The sequence below is a fragment of the Eurosta solidaginis genome, chromosome 4 (genome assembly GCF_040869045.1).
Source record: "Eurosta solidaginis isolate ZX-2024a chromosome 4, ASM4086904v1, whole genome shotgun sequence".
NCBI classification, from domain to species: domain Eukaryota; kingdom Metazoa; phylum Arthropoda; class Insecta; order Diptera; family Tephritidae; genus Eurosta; species Eurosta solidaginis.
Genome location: NC_090322.1, coordinates 991,374 through 1,006,000, shown reverse-complemented (window position 1 = coordinate 1,006,000; position 14,627 = coordinate 991,374). Strand labels below are relative to the sequence as shown.

General features: G+C 35.7%; 1 protein-coding gene across 9 annotated transcripts in view; it reads left to right on the top strand.

The window, feature by feature from the left end:
• The window catches only part of LOC137248391 (uncharacterized), a 130,773-nt gene that overhangs the window by 2,618 nt on the left and 113,528 nt on the right, over positions 1-14,627 (top strand). For 5 of the 9 annotated variants that reach the window (XM_067779332.1, XM_067779321.1, XM_067779326.1 and 2 more), the window contains exon 2: positions 1,026-1,718. The gene's annotated coding sequence lies outside the window, so the exon portion shown is untranslated. The remainder of the gene's footprint in view (positions 1-1,025; positions 1,719-14,627) is intronic. The other 4 variants (XM_067779323.1, XM_067779325.1, XM_067779324.1 and 1 more) reach the window with 3 other exon arrangements.

The window sequence follows — 14,627 nt, the reverse complement described above, 5'->3', positions numbered from 1 at the left end:
TGGCTGCGAACGTTCAATTTGAAAGTAAATTTATGAAAATTTAAGTGGAACACGTTTTGAGCAAGTTTGGGGTGCCCAAAGTATTTCTTGGGCTGTTGAAGGAACACACTTAAGCGATTTGTAATAATATGCTCACCGTAGAAATAATTAAACTCACTTCCACTTCACTCTCTCACATCTCTTGAAATTCTGATATCGCTTAAATAAAACAAGTAACATTTTCTTTAAGCTTTGAGGTTAACTTTTAGTGCAATAATATATTATATACTAGAAGACCCGGCAGACGTTTTCCTGCCCTAAATTTGGCCTATCTGCATACATTTTAATAAGCTTTTTCCGTCTGACTCTATATATAAACAACGTATAAACAAATAAAAAAATTGCAATAAAATAATATTGCGATTTTGATAAGAATTAATAGCCTTTATATTAAATAATATATTTTTAAATTTTTGAGCTGAAGGCCAATTTAAATAAAAACACAACTTTTTGTATTATAGTTGTATAATTTATTCTTGTCGATATTTCGGTTTTATTCTAAAGCCATCTTCGGGATCATATAAATATGTTCGATCGACTAAAATATATTATATAATATTGCGACTATAAACTGAGATATAACCTATCTTATATTTCAAGTTAGATCAAACTGCAAACGGGGTGCAAAACAAATTCAAAATCGGTTCAGTAGTTTAGGAGTCCATTGGCCTCAAACCTGTGACACATGTTTTTTATATATTAAGATTTATTATTTGAATTATATTTGTTATTTATACATGAAATTAATTTCTTTGCAAACCTTGCACTTTTCGTAAACGTCAGCAACAAAACGGATTTAATATAAATTTTAACTCTTCAGAAAAACCCACGTTATATATTTTAACTTAAGATAGCAAAAAAATGAATAAAAACAATTTACAATTTGTGCATTAATAATTAATTACAATAACAAGCGTAATGAAACGAGTTTTTTAACAAAGAAAAAAGTGTAATTCGTAATAAAATTTGGTGATTTTTACTTTAAGAGTGAACGAAATGCAAAAAATTAAAAACAAAGTTTAAAGAGCAAAATACAAAAAAATTAAACAAATAAAAAGAAAACCCACTTTCGCAGAATTTCCAACAAGCCCAAAGTTATTCAATCACTTCATCAAGCAAGACACGAATAAAAAAGAAAAAAACAAGCAACAACAACATAGTCACCCAGTCATTCAACGAATCGTTCAGTTTTGTGCGCAAAATTGCAATTGGATACTTTTCGCCGACATATTTTTTTTTTTTGTTGTTACCACGATTTAGTTTCTTTTGTTATCTTTGCATCACCTTACCATATATAAGCATATATAAAATTTAATACATATGCAAACATATTTAGAAAACTGCATTTTTGTATAGATATATAATACTTCAAATAAAAGCTGACGACGATAACGACAGCGCACAGCGACAGCGAAATTCGCATCATATTACGAGTTGAATAAGTTTAATTCAGCAGGTAGCTGAGCACGCCAATGTAATTACACCTGAATATTAGCTAAGGCTGCAGTAAAAAAAAAATAAAAAATAAAACACAGAAATAACGGAATTTAAGGAGAAAACGTAGCTAGAAAATTACGAGTTACAAGTTTCAAAATTTGAAACCTGGAGAAGAGTACTCGCGATAGAGAGATAATACACACCCAGGGCAGTGTCACGCTTGGAAGCTGCGATCGGAGTAGGTGAGTATTTTTTGGAACTTTATATAGAGTGGTTGTTGGAAAAACAATAGAAATATTTCTTCAAATATTACTTTAAAACAGTCTGCTTACCACCTTGTAGTTGGGACCTTGTAGGCTTCAGAACACGTGTACCTTTTTTTGGGGTTTTCTGGACTACAACTTCTATTCAGCTCTAAAAAAATGTGTACATTCAAGTTTTATTCTGATGCTATGTTCCCACGTAAGAGCCTACTTCACGTAAAGAGAAATAGCGATCAAGAGAAGGGAGCAAAGGGGCGTAGAGCATTCCAGGGCATATCTGTCGAAAAAATATTGTTCCCGAGGTCAGCATTCTTATCACACTAAGGAGCGCGTTACAACCGCAAACATTCACCTAATCTTCCCCAAGTATTTTTGCGGCTACAACAAAAAACTGTGGAAAGGAATAGCAACAAAAAAGCAATACTTAGAGACAAATTACAAAATGGGTAGCGGGGAAATCATATGGCTGAGTGTATAAAGGCATCTATCTGCCTTTACACCAGTATGAACTATGAATGTTGGAGATTTCAAGTTGAAAACTCAGCTTCGAAAACGCTCGTAGCCTAATGAAGAAGTGAACTTCAGAAACATGTCCTAGTTACCATCGCCGTGCGCAAATTTCGTAAGTTATATTATCTCACTTGCGAGCTTTAGAGGACGCCAGAATTAGTATAATATTGCATATCTTTCAGAAAGTAGTAACAACACTTCGCTTGCTTAGAGATCCAAATGACCTAACTAATAGCAATCTGCATACCTGCCTGTTGGTTTGAGCATGCCTATTGAGATCCTCCCTCGACAGAACTGTGGATGTTGTCTTGGTCCCGAATCCGAAAGTGGCTTCAATACAGTTGGAAGGTGGTTCCTACTCCCATTATTATCAGTTCCTTTCTCGTCCTATTCTACTTTGTCTTCCATTTCTCCCTCGTATTCCTTTCCTAATTTTATTTCCTCTTATTTCTCCCAATCTCATGCTAATTGTCCCTCTCCTTGTCGCCCATCCACTTCCACTCACGTGACCATTCCAAATCCCACTACCACTCTCCTACTGTGAAAACTTCGTCAAGATCGCTTAAGTACTGGGGACGTCTATAGGATACATACACACACACATTCAATTAAAATTAACCTAGCTATACCGATATCGGCATCCTTACCCTTTATTTTGGTGCGCAAATAATTTCCTTGGCATCACGGGCCACCTCTTAACGCAATCTGATGAGCAGAGAGCTTCAGATTCTAATTGACTGCTACGGTAAATATTAAAACGCCCCGTCTGTGAACGAACAACGCTTGGGAGACGCCCTATCGGACAGGCTGAATTGCAGGCTTCTATCACAGACAATGCAAACATTTCTTCTCAAGCAATCAGAGCTTAGCAGTTTTAATTTTTTTTTTTTTTCAATTTCTGTTCACGGCTTGCGACGAACCCTTTTACGCCAATGGAATTTTGCATTTTCTAACCCAATTTCCAAGCGTATGACACAAATTTTTTTTTGCACAATGGCATTATTATCAGCAAAACAGCAGCAAATCAAATGACAGCTTAATTTTATCTTATGAACACAACAACAAAATGCCTGTGACGTGTTGACTTTTTTCTATTTTCACAATTTAAATTAAGCATCAGCGCTAATGTTGCACTTTATCAAATTAGCAACAACAACAATGTGTATATGTAAATAATCAGTGACTAAACCAAACGTAACTACTTAAAAAACAACAACAAAACTAAAATAGCAACCATAATTATCACTAACGGGGCTAGAGGGGAGGATCTAAAGCTCTTAGCAAATAAATAAGTGGGTGTTTGGGTAGCGTGCCAGTGGCAAATTTTCCCAAATTGCAGATGCATTTGAGAGCGCTCCAAATCGACAAGTTTTTCTAACAAATCACAAATTGCTTTTGTTGTTGAACTGCGCGCAGCTGCCATTTGCTTTTTGCACATGCGCTATTTACTATTCGCCATTACTACTTACTACTTCCCATTCCCATTCGCCTCACAACTGAGACAACAAGCACAACTAATTCGTATCATTATGTGAATTTTATGTCACACGTGACATTCTGTCAGTCAGTCAGTTGATTACAAAGATCTACACAGACACACACACACATACACTCAAGAGCTTTCAGAGGGTTGCGCGTTTGTGATTTTTATAAAGAAAGACTCTCAAGTCGTGATTTAAATTTGATTTGATTGTGACCTGATACCGTCTATGAGCATAATCTAGACTAAATTTAATGGTAGCAACAACAACTGCGCAATTTCACTTTGTTTGCAGGCACAACTATTGTCCTATTTCTTAGGTTCTGCTGGGCACGAAGAAAACCTATTAAGTAGACATGGGGCATTCCATGTCAAATTGTGTAATTAAATAAACTACAAAATTGAACACGAAAATAGCAATGGCAGCTTTTATCAAAATAAGTCAGATACACTTTTCTGTTTTTATTTTCGATAACTTAAGATAGTGGCCGCCGTGGTGTGACCACACCGAAGATCCTGGGTTAAGCCCCAGGCAAAGCAACATCAAAATTTTAGAAACACGTTTTTTTCAATTAGAAGAAAATTTTTCTAAGCGGAGTCGCCCCTCGGCAGTGTTTGGCAAGCATTCCTAGTATATTTCTGCCATGAAAAGCTCTCAGTGAAAACTCATCTGGCTTGCAGATGCCGTTCGGAGTCGTCATAAAGCAAGTAGATCCCGCCCCGCCAATTTGTACGAAAAATTAAAAAGGAGCACGACCCAAATTGGAGGAGAAGCTCGGCTTTAAATCTCTTTGGATGTTATCGCGCCTTTCATTTATTTTTTTTTTTAAGAAAAACCTAAAACTATGCAAATCAGTCTCAGAAAAAGTTTTCTAAAACTCGAAAAAATGTTATGACAGTTTCGAAATTTTTATTTGGAGTTCTCTGAATTTCTTTGAGTGTGTAGTTTTTTTAACCCAATAAACTAAAAAGTACTCTCTTGATGAACAAAAGTATAAATCTCTCATAATACATGCCCATATGTGAGACTCGAAATCGTGGAAAATAACGAGAGAAGCTGTGATTGCTCTTGGAGTATTCGAGAGAAAAGTGCTCTGGAAGATTTGTTGTCCGAAAACCTCTGCTCATTATGTTGTACGGTTGGATGAAGACGCTACGGTAGAAAAAGTATTCCTATAGACGCCCTTGCGAGAAAGACTCCTTTGGAGCTCCTAACTGACGTCAGTAATAGCGAAGCAGGAATGGTTATCATCATTTGAGAGTATCTGATTTTTCAGAGATCGATCAGAGAACACATGTATGGAACGATCGATACATTCTTTGTTTGCAAGAAGCTTAACAGCACTTTTAGAACAAAAATGTGCATACCTAGATATTTAGAGATCGTTATAGCCCAATACACATTTTTGTAAATTCTCAGTTTGAGATACATTTGAGAATGAGTCCGTTTCTCAGATTTCAAAATTACGTTTTCAAATGCATTTCAAATAACCGTTGATAGCATTCTCAAGCTAAAAGGCACATTTTTAATATGGAATTTTTCTTTATTTTCAAATTGAGAATTTTTGGATTCTCAACTTTTTCTCAAACGAGAATAAAGCGGAACGAAATGGAATCCAATGTTGTGCCACTTTCGGTAAACAAATTTATTATTTGCCTCACTTCACTTTTAACTCGTTTAAATTTATGCATATTGTAGTACAATATCACTTAATATTATTAAAATGTATAAATACTTCCTTATTTTTTCACTTTATGTCCAACTACACCTAATAAATTCGTTTTTTTTACATTTCCAGCTAAAGTATGCAAATTAGAGATCGACGAATTATCAATGGCACTATCGATAGTGTCGATAGCATTGATGTAAAATAAGCATGTTGTACTATGTCTTATTTAATTTTTGGGTTTCATGAGCACTTATTATGTACTTTAAAATTTAGACACATTGGCGTAAAAAGTATTCAACTATTAACGAAAAAATTCCATGATATCGATGGTTTTCAACCAGAATGGAGCGAAATGCAAGTACAGCTCAAACCATTCTCAAGTTGAAGAACAACGCGGATTCGAATCGAGCTCAAGGCCTAACAATAATTATGCTATCATTATTATTGTTATGATAAATTTTTTCTTAATTGAAAAAATTATTAAATTAGAATAGAAGAAAGAAAAAATTTAGACAACTGCCAAAGCTCGTTGTATAGATCCATTTCGGGAACTGCTAAATTCCTTCATCGGCAACGTTTAGGCGCCTCTGCTATAACCATTCAGCCAACACAGCGGTTTTTTGTTTGTCTTCATTAATCCTACTTCTATTCTGGTTCTTGCCAATTGATACTCACAACACTGCGACATCTGTTGCATAATGAATGAGAAAATTGGACTTGTTTGATGGCAATGCTGCCATAGTGTCATATTTTACTGACACTTTTTCCCCGTGCTCTGGGATGTATTAACAATTTGTGTTGTTTCGGCGCCTAAACGTTGCCGATGAAGGAATTTAGCAGTTCCCGAAATGGATCTATACAACGAGCTTTGGCAGTTGTCTACAGTTTTGCTTTCTTCTATTCTAATTTAATAATTTTTTCAATTAAGAAAAAATTTATCATAACAATAATAATGATAAAATAATTATTGTTAGGCCTTGAGCTCGATTCGAACCCGCGATCTTACAAATCAGTAGGCCGATATAACAACACAAATTGTTGAAGAACAACGTTTAAGAAAAAGTTGAGAGAATATTTAACTTCAAATGATTAATAATGCTGAATATCAAACTGAGAATTAATGTTTTCTCAAGCATTTGAGATTTTTGTTTTCAGTGTTTGTTGGGAGGTGTTTGTATGTACGTATATGGGAATGTGTGTATGTATGTATGTATGTATATGTGAATTGTAAAGCCAAGCAGCTGCGCACTGAATTCTTTCTATCTAAGCAGGATGTCTTTGGAGTTATATCGCTTTTTTCGCGCTATTTATTGCTTTTGAAGGCTGCGTATAAATCTTTGCATGGCATTACTGCGCATTTGCGCGCAATTCATTGTGAACAATAAATTTAAACAAAAAAATCAAGCAAAAATATCACATAAGTTTTATTTATCCTGCTGCTAAGGGTTGGCTTTTTGTCTTCGCTATGAAATTGTTTTGTCACTGAACTAAGCTTTGCACCACCGCACACCGCACATGTGTTTGACGCGAATTATTGCGATCGTTAGCGTTGAAAAGTTTTTAGCTGCCACATAAACTTGACAAACACCATAAATGTACATAATTTCGTATTTATCAGCGATAAATAACTTGAAAATACAACAAAATGTGGCAAATGCAGGCGAACTTGCAACGCGGTTGCCATTGTTGCACACAGCACCCGTTACGAAAACAATGCATGCTTGTACATATGTACATATGTAGGCCGGCTTAGAGGGCATTTAAGGCTGCTGGTCGATCTCGTTCGGTGGCTGCGTGTGCTGTACTTGATCTCGCAAGGCTGTGCATGCGCCGTTACTGCATTTTGTACTGCTGCACTTGTGTGTGTGACACGGGCAAGTGTTATAAGCAGCTTAAACGTCAAAATACTAATAAAGCCAAAATAAAATGGAAAAATGCCGTTTAATATAATAGAAATAAATTGGTTTTCTTTTTTTTTAATTCGCAAACATAGCGAGGTGGCCAAATGTAGTTTTGCTTTTCATTTTCATTGTTTTACAAAGCTGCTAACAAATAATTACGCTGGCGAATGGCTGCTGTGCATTAAATTTTGCGCTGCTTCAACTATTTTTTTGTGTTTTTTTTTTTTTTTTGTTTTGTTCGTTGCCTTGAAAAATGCTGGTCACACATTGTTATTACTATTTATTGCTATGGCTGCCGTTATATAAAATATATATAGATATGCATATATATGTATGTGTAAATGTACATATGCGATTGGCTCAGCTTCAATGTGGAATTTCTGCTTTTTTGCATTTAATTTTTTCAACTCTGCACATTTTTTTGCTTAGCATAACAACCGTTAAGCTGCTACAGCTTCAAAAGTAACCTGTTTACAGTTTCATTCTGAAATCAATGAGCCAGCAACTTAAGAAGCTTAATAAGAAAATGAAAAAAAAAAAAAAACAAAACAGAAAGGCAGTGAGGTAGGCATGTTCTTGTAAATATATTTAACCGCGTTCATATCCAAAAAAAAGTACGTTTGACCAACAATCAACAAACAAACAAATGGCCAGTGCAAGCCCAGCGCAAAACAACAACAAAACTTTAGGTATTTGATTGTTGTTGTCATGTCGTCCGTGCTTATTAAGTATATTTTGTCCAACATTGGATACTCAGCGCCGAGCTGGCTGGCTCTTTGAACGAGTGTTTGCTTTTGTTCAGTTGCTGTTATTGGCATTGCCGCAACGGTGTTTTGTTTAAAAGCACAACCATTGACCATTTAATTGATTTGTAGTGCTTTGACTTAATATTTAATTCATTTTTATGCAATTTAAACAAACAGAAAATTAAAATTTGCTCAAAAGGCCAACTGCAGCTGCAAAGCAACTCAGCGTTCCTAGTGGCCAATTGACGAAAGCTGACTCTCTACACCAATCGAATAACTAAACAGTAAACCAATCACGACTAACTAACTGTTTGTCAATTGATGGTTAGAAGCAAATTAGCCAACATTTTCTGCACCTTAAGCAACCCAACCGCTTTAAAAGATTATAGTAATTAAAGTTGCTGAAGTGCGCAAAACTATTTGAAATTGGAATTTACACATTTGAGTTCAATTCCCATGAGTAGAAAACTGCTTCAAAATCAAATAACTGAAAGTCTAAAGAAAGATTTGAATGAGCATTAAAGTTTCCTAACGGAAAACGAAGTGTTTCGCTGTTTTTAAATCCTAATGGAGCGCCGATGGAGTTGTCATATGGTCTAGTTGAAAAAACGCCATGATTAGAAATCGCGGAAAACCTACTGCCTGCCTCATATGCGCCAGTGCAATTTTTAATTTTTACAAAGTAGTTTCTCGCTAATTAGTGCAGATATTAGTAAACCGCGTACGCACTTCGAGATTATTGAGTTGGCGCCTTTTGATGTTGTCATTTATTTGCCAGTGGCAATAAAACCGTGTTATAGCGAATTTGTCGGAAAAGTCGCAAGTGCTCAGCGTCAGTCTCCTTTGACTTCTGATTGAAACCACAGATAGGGAATTAACCAATGAAAAATATTATAGGAAAACTGACAAATATGCATGGTAGGAATCCCATCCACCTCACGTGTTTCCCATTGTGTTATTATATTTATGAACCCCTCGCAAATCTAACATCTTTGAGTTCTGGGAGACTCTCGAAAAATGTTTTACGGAAACTTCATTCCGCTTCAGTGAGCTGAACAGTCCCACAGCACATTATTAATCATTTCCCCGCTCTTGCAATATAGTTCCAATCCCATCCGTAACGCATGACCTTAAGTTTTCCAAAGCTCGGTGCGTATCATAATCTGAATATATGACTTAAATTCATCTTAAGATCTGTAAAAGATCGTGTTTTGTTGTATCACGGTCACATGCTCGTGGGAACTTGACAAAATTGCAAACGTTTCGAGCTATTCTTATCCTAGCTGAGCCAGTGGTAGGGATTTCGATCTCTGATGAGTCCCAGGGGTACAAAAGCTTCATTCGCTCCTGTCACATTAATGGCTGATCCACGTCGTGCTTACTCATGGGTCATCTTTATGTTACGATACCCCGGCAAACCAAAAAAAAAAAAAACACCAAAAAGGGTATGTCGACTCACCAATGCCATGGCTCACTCCCCACACTAACCAATCAGGCTTGATTTTATCGTCGCTGTTTGTGTAGTTTACCTGAATTATCTTTTCAAAACGTAAATCCATTTTAATAGTTTAAAATATTCTAAGGTATTTCCTACTCCCAAAATATTGCCTGACACTTGCAGCCACTCACAAATTAAATATTTAGCACCCGCCGGAAATTGCCGATGTAATCAAACAAAAATGTTTGAAAGAAAAGAGTTCCAAAAAAATGAAATCGATAAAATAAATTTGCTCAATTGTCTTTGACCTGTCCACATTAAGTTTTACACATACATACATACATATGTACATGCACAGCACATTTAAGTGCAACCAACAAAAGCACATTTTTATTTTCATTTCAATTGCAGGGGGGCACAAACTTTAAAAGCAAATTTGCAAAAATCCAAAAAAAAAACCTGCTTGTATGAACAGCAGCTCGGCTATTTTCTTGGGGCATGCAGGTGTGTCCAGTTATGTAGCGGCAACAAATTAGACTGTCTGTCGCATAACAAAAAATTAAAAAAAAAATTGCCAATCGAACAACAAAAAAGTTGCCAAATTAAAAATGAAAATACTAAAATATTGATCGATATACATACAAACGTACAAACAAAAAAATTTATAATATTTCATGCTAAATTAAATAAACAAAAATTTCAATTATTTCTGACACGAAGCGTTAAATCATTTTATGTTGGCACGGAAGCCAAAAATTGTAAGTAAAAATGCATGTTAACAACATTTTAGAGGCCTTGAAAAAGAAAAAAAAAAAAAATATTATAAGAACGAAAACAACTGTCCTCTAATTTGTGTGTCAAAGTCTGTTTTGTTTTTTATATTATTGAGTCTCAGATAATCCTCTCATTCAATCATTCACCCACCTAATTTAGGCCACTACTACGCGGACGCTCAAATTTTTCGTGATCAGCGATGACTTTTGCTGTAAAACGAAACATTTGATATTGAGTGGAGGGGGTGAACCGCATAAACAGATAGATGTAGTTTGACCAACCTGCCTGGACTAAGAATCGATAAAAGTAGAAAAACGGTTTCGTGATCTTGGATTAGCTGATTCCCTGTGTAACAGCGCCCTAAGTAAACGTAAATTCCTTCAATTTGTCATTACATGAAAATTATTCAATCAATTTACGATTTATGACCAAAAACAAGCACTTCACAGACGAGCGGAGGTCACAATAAAGACATTCGAGCGGCTCTTAACCCAAATAACAAAAACAATTATTAATTGATGTGATTCAATTCAAATGCAGGCGACGACACGCACACACTCACGCTTTTAAATGTAAATGTAAATAAATAATAATAAAATAAAAATAAATATTTAAACAAATATATGTACAAGTATAAATTTACAATAGCTACCTAAAATTCGTGCACAAAAAATTACAATAAAAATGCGACATCAACAAATTGAGTGCCTCAGCGCAGGTATAACACAACAACAACGCTATAAAACGGGTCGCTTCAAAATGAATTTTTTTATTTTATTTTATTTATTTGCAGAAGACTTTTGTTTGTGTAAAAAATGTGACACAATTTTTGGTTTGTGTTTCGATCTTTTCTATTCTTTGCTCGAGCTGACCGCCGCTCTTGGTTACGTAGACCAATGTTTTGTGAGCTGTTGGTGTGCGCAACCTTGCTGTCAGCACATTATTTCCAAATTTTTCAAATGGGTGTGAATTTTGTAATCGAAGAGTTATCGAATAAATAATGTCGTGTTATTAAAGTTATCGATATTTTTTTTAACAAATCGATAAATTTACTATAACAAATCGGTCTTTAACTTTTCGATGACAATTTGGTATTGTTTCGATAACAAATCGATATTTTTTTCGATAACGAATCGATAGCTTTCGAGTATAAACGGACAATACGTCGAAAATTCACCGATAGTAAACCGATAACTTCTATAGCAGTCGTTATCGATAACATGTCGATAACAAATCATTAACAAGCCGATAAGAAACCAATCAATCACAAGGTAACAATAAAAACAGTCTGATAATTTTTCGTATTCATAAATAAATTTTTCCAAATAATGCCAAAATGATTCCAAATCAGTCACAGAATAGTCTTCAGTGTAATCTGGAAAAAAATCTCGAAATGACTGCGGAATGATCCCAAGTTAATTCTGTAATGATCAAAAAATAGTGCTGAAATAATCTTAAAATAGTCGTGCAAATAATCCCAAAATGTTTAGAACCCAGTCCCAAAACGATTTCGCACTAGTACCCAAAACAATCTCGAAAATATCCAAAATAATCCCATAATGACCTCATAAAAAGTCCCGGAATGGTTCACAGACGATGCATAAATGTTCATAAAATGGTACTAGAAATAGTCCCATGCATGAACCTAAAATTTTAAATTCGGAATGCAGTAGAATTACAATGCCAAATCGATGTGCCATACGAAAAGTAACACTTTCAATAGAATTCCTTTGTAAAAAACTTTGAAAATGCTAGTTTTTGCATGACATGTCGAAATAATCCATAAAAATGCTAGGAAAGAGCAATAGGTTCGAAACGATCAGCAATATGCTTAAGAGCAGAGAAGAAATTTCTACGAATTGACCTCGCAGTATACTCCCAAAATTTTGGCAAATTTTTTGTCTGTCAATCGGTTACCGCCAATCTTAGTGTTGTGATGCTATAATTTCTCCTGTATGGAAACAAATTAAAAGCCACTTCGTTACCTCGAAAAGCACCCTTTAACTACTTCATATTCAAATTCTGTCATGTGTTGGGCGCTCTGCTGCGACCAAGTAGCTGAACTCTAAAAAAAAACGAGTCCGCGTGCTAAGCGATTTTTTATTGTTATTTATTTATTGTTTATTGTTTTTTATGATTCCTCTGCTGTACAGGGCCGGGGTGTGGTGTGCTGGCGAATGTTGTAAAAATGTTAATGATAGCGAAAAAATTAATTAAAGCGAAGTAGAAGCAAAACGGCAGCGCTAGATATTTTATGCGCACGCTAACCTACTGTTTTTTGGTCTAAGTGTGGTTAGGGTCTTTGTTTTTGTTGTTGTAATTCGCGTTTTTGTTGTTGTTATACTTGCGCGTTGGATAGTTAAATGTTTATTACAGACATTATTTGTAAATTATGCTCACATTCTTGACCGTTTTTTCTTTCAAATCGACTGCTCTTTGCGCCACAGTGCGCTGCCATCACAACTCATTTTCGGCAAATATTTACAAGTTTTTTCGCATTGACATTTTTGCGGCGTTTGAAAATACGAATCACGATCCGGCTTTTATATGTTTATTCATTTTTTTTTATTCGAGTGCAATAACTGCAATTAATATCAGTAAAAGTGGTTCACAGTCCGCCGCTTGGAGAGCAATAGCCGAAGGTTGTAAACTCGCTTGGCTTAAGAAAAACGCGCAGGCGGTGTGAGGATCACAATGTTAAGGCACAAACGAAAGTGCCGGAAAATACATGAAATAATCGTAATCAAATTGATAATGAAACATTTGACACGATTGAGCCGCAAGCGCGTACGGTTATCAGAAATTCCACAGTTTACGTAGCATTGCGCTGCAGGAATGTTTTGCAGCAAATTATATGTATTTTGTGCTATGCATGAAGACGCGTGGCGCGGAAGGTGACGCCACACTTTTCCGTCCGGTGAGCGAAAAATTTTGCTAAAGGCAACTTGCTTGAGTGGCCTATAATCACATGTTAGGTTGGTTACTTGGTTGGTGTAGCGCAACGCCGCCTCACTCCATGCAACGCATCGGCCGAAATTGATGGGGAGACCAGCATAGAGCAGCGCGCCTGCGTTGTGTGATTTCTTTGCGCGCGCGCGCGTTGAGGTCGCTGCACTCACGCCTCACAGGTGAAACGAATGAGCACGTAATAAGAACAGGCACTTTTCTAATAATAAGCTATAATACTTAATAATTACAACAACGAGCTCGAATAGTGGAAGGTTAAGTAAAAGAAGTGGAAAATAGGCAGAAAGCAAAGAAACACAAGTGAAGAATTCTTATAACTAATTACAGTATTAACAACAAAACATAGACAATAACAACAATATCAATTATAATTACACAAAAAAAAAAAAAAAGCAAACGAAGAAGCAAGCAAACGGTGTATGTGAGCAAAGCAAAGCCAAAACTAATTCCAGCTCCAACGAGTACCATTAACAGCATTAAATCAAATATAACAACAAAACAACCGCCGCAAAACAACCAAAGTTGCCTGCCTTTACGATTTTGCCAATGTCAGGTGGATTTTTATTTTATCTTCACAATCAACGCGCTAGAGTTTAATGTACCGCTAAGCAGCCTACAACAAACAATTTTCTACGGATGTGTGTGTAAATATTTTGGTATGCGCACCTTGGTGTTATGGCAACTAAGTGAAGCTCTGATTGTCTCTTAAAGCATATCTTGTTGTGTTGCGCATGAGCGTTAGAGTAAAAATATTCTAAATACTGCACACTACAAAAAAAAACACAAAAAAAAAAAAAAACAAATTTTACAAAACGCCTGCAAGCCTCCACTCCATTCATGGCATCGCACAAAGTCAATTATGCAACATATGAACTGACTTTAAGCCACTGATGTGTGAGCGCGTTAGAACAACGACAATGCGCTACTAAGCGTCTGCACCAGCTGCGTTGTGCTTCTATTTTGTGTTATTCATCAACCAACTCCTTAAGTTTCCTCCCAACCTTGTGACCCAACAGCTTATGTAGAAATTTCCGGCTATAATTTATGCTTGCTCTGACAGAAGTTTTAGATTTAAGTTTAAAATTCTCATAAGTTTAGCTGCCTTCGAGGTCTCATGATTTCGCTTGGATTTTGTTAAGTTAGCCAATCGTTCATTTTAGTTAGCACAATCCTAACGGAAATCTGTGGTAAACTTTATATTGCACATTGCATAAGCTTTTGAGGTTGTTAGCAAGTTAATTGGCACCGTAATATACGATTTTTTTTTTTTTTTAATGTAAAAAAACTCAACTAAATTTCAAGGTGTCTGAGAATGGCATTCTTTTAGGCGACTCTGGACTTTTGGCTAAGGGTGGAGTTACTACAATACATGATAAAAAGTGTCGCGTGAAATCCCCAAATT